This window comes from Eumetopias jubatus, unplaced genomic scaffold (genome assembly GCF_037043125.1).
Source record: "Eumetopias jubatus isolate StellerSeaLion01/CBP00866 unplaced genomic scaffold, mEumJub1_p1.0 scaffold_1, whole genome shotgun sequence".
NCBI classification, from domain to species: Eukaryota; Metazoa; Chordata; class Mammalia; order Carnivora; family Otariidae; genus Eumetopias; species Eumetopias jubatus.
Window position 1 is genome coordinate 105,924,275 of NW_028274807.1, and position 3,132 is coordinate 105,927,406.

Consider the following 3,132-nt stretch of genomic DNA (forward strand, 5'->3'; position numbering starts at 1 on the left):
CAAGTATGGATTTTGGACATAATCTCCGATGAGATAAAAATAACCACACAAATACACCAATGGGAGAAGAAGCTACTCCATTTGTAATTTTAAATGTTGTAAAAACTTAAAATATACTATAATTTTAATACCTTCTCTAGCATTTATGTTTTAATATATCAGGACCATTAAAATAAATGGAAGTAGTCCTGGGGTCCCCTACCTTCAGGGAGGCCCTGCTAGCAAGATGGCTCCCTGTGGTCCCCATCCCACCACAATCTGTTGGGTCTTCAGGGCTCACCTCTGGACTCTTTCCTTTTCAGTCCATGCTGAGCATTCCCAGCTCAGTGCCCCTGGAGCAATCTGGGCTTGTTCTCTCCTGTGGAGCAGTTGGTACTTAATGCTCCAGCCAACTGAGCTACTCAGCAAGTACAGGCAGCCACAAGCAGAGAAAGAAGCCTCTAAATTACTGAAGGGAGCGCTATGTTCTTTCCAGTACAGGGCAGTCATTTTCGGGTTGTCCAGTACAAGTGTGTACCTCCTAAGATATTTATCGGAGACTTATTTCACCTCTTGTACTTGGCAACCAAAACACATAGATGCATACCAACATGTCCTCAGGTTTGTTCTAATTTTATATCCCAAATACGCTCTGAGAGAGAAGATAAAGATGTGTTCTCTGGCTCCAGAAAATTTATTATGAACTTAACTTTCTCTTCCTTAATGAATGACTAATGTGTTATGTATTATTTATTTATGATACACCAAATAGTTTAGCTTGTAAGATGTAAAGAGAAAAGAAGCTCACCATCTCTTCAGGAATCAACAATGACAACAACAAAAAAACTGTAAAAAGAGAGAGAGAGAGAGAGAAGGAAAAAACCTTTCCTGGCTACAATTATCTCTGTTAGCAATTAAGTCCAAAAGCTGTAATATAAAATGGCTAAAATTCTCATGGCAAGAAATGAACTTGTCCCAAAATAAATGGATGTACAGATGTGCCCAGAGAGTTCCAGTACAGTCAAATTAAGAGTCAGATTTGGGGGGGGAGGTGGATGTGCGCAAACATCACATTAACCATTCTGAGAACTGTTTGCAGATTTTAAAGACAGCTATGACTACCTTCACAATGACTCCATGCGTGATGATGTTCTAGATCTGGACATCAGGAAATCTCTAAGTATGTACTAAATCAGTTAGAAGGAAGCCATACTGACCCTGAATGCAATTATGGGTTCAGTTCACACCTTAGTCAGAAAACAAAATATCCAAAATCTGTTAAAGACTCACTAAAGCATATAATGTCCTGGAACAGGGAATCATTGTACTGTACATTCTTGCAGGAAGTGTAACATTTCAGACGTGTTCTTTCAGACTGGAGGTTACTTGGGAAATGAGTATTTAAGAGTCATAAGACTGAGACAAATCACCACTCACATCCTGAAGAAGTTCTGACTTCATCTTTGGACTGTGGTTTTCTTTGGACCCCTGAGTTGCTTTTTGAACTGAGTTGCTTAAAACCAACCAAAGAGGCTTTCACATGAATCTTGGGGAGGTATAAACGTGAGATTACAGGATGCTAGACACTGAAGTAATGCGGGCATTGCTAAAACACTAATTTCAGCCCTGGATCTCTTCGTGTTATTGCTTTACTCCTGATCGGCTCAGTGAGCATTCGGTCGGGAAGATTCTCACATCTTGGCCCACTTTACCAGGCCTGGGAGGTACTATAATTTCTGTTCACTCTCATTCATAAAAATGTACTGACTGGGATCTAAGGCAGCTATATGAAAAAGTAATTACATGACTAAATGCACACATAACTTCATTTTGTCTTACACTCAAGCTGCCTCATCACATAACTTAACCACTGTACACTGTTGCCAGGTCCACCTCAGGGCGGGGACTAAGGTGAGGGGAGTGAGGCACTTACCGTGGGCACAGACTTTACGGGGATGCCTCAAAAATTCAGCAATCAAGATAAATGATGTAGATTTTTTTTGATTTTCCCATTTTTTAAAACATTTTTTATTTAAATTCAATTAATTAACATATAATGTATTAGTGGTCTCAGAGGTACAGGCCTGTGATTCATCAGTCTTATATAATACCCAGTGCTCATTACATCACATGCTCTACTTACTGCCCATCACCCAGTTACCCGATCCCCCCACTGCTCTCCCCTCCAGCAACCCTCAGTTTGTTTCCTAGGATTAAGAGTCTCTTATGGTTTGTCTCCCTCTATAGTTTCATCTTGTTTTAAGGATAAATGATATTTTAATACGATGTTCTTAAAACCAAAGTGACAAACCATGGCTCACAGGCCGGCTGCCTGTTTTTTTAAATTAATTAATTTATTTGAGAGAGAGCACGGGGAGGGGCAGAGGGAGAGGGAGAGAAACAGACTCCCCACTGAGTGAGGAGTCCGACACTGGGTTCGATCTCATAACCCTGAGATCATGACCTGAGCCAAAATCAAGAGTCAGATGCTTAACCAACTTAGCCACCCAGGCGCTCCACCTATTTTTGTAAATAGAGTTTTATTGGAACCAGGGCCAGGATTAGGCAAAAAATGAGTGAGACAGGATTAGGCATCAAATCCTGTCTGTATTTCAATTTTTATTATTTCATTTTCAATTATTTCAATATTTATTACTTCAAATCATGGATTTTTTTCCCATTAATCCTGGCTTCTAAAAATTTTGCCATAGATCTAAATTCCAACCTATCTCCCACTCCCATCAATTCTGGCCAAATCATCCTATATTAACAGCATCAGCTGGCGTTTAGTGCACAAAGCTGACCACACCCCACTGGTGTTTTCTTCCCTCCTTCTTAGAGATGTTTCCATGGTGTCTTGTTTTTTTCCAGCTCACAGTTGGGTTAATCCCACCACAGATAGTCATTTTCTTATTCATATGTATGTAGTTTCTTTCTTTCTTTCTTTCTTTCTTTCTTTCTTTCTTTCTTTCTTTCTTTCTTTCTTTCTTTCTTTCTTTCTTTCTTTCTTTTAAGATTTATTTATCTGAGAGAGAGAGAGAGTGGAGGAGAGAGGGGCAGAGGGAGAGAATCTCAAGCTGACTCCTCGCTGAGCGCAGAGCCCCACGCAGGGTTTGATCTCATGACCCTAAGGTCATGACCTGAGCCACCCAG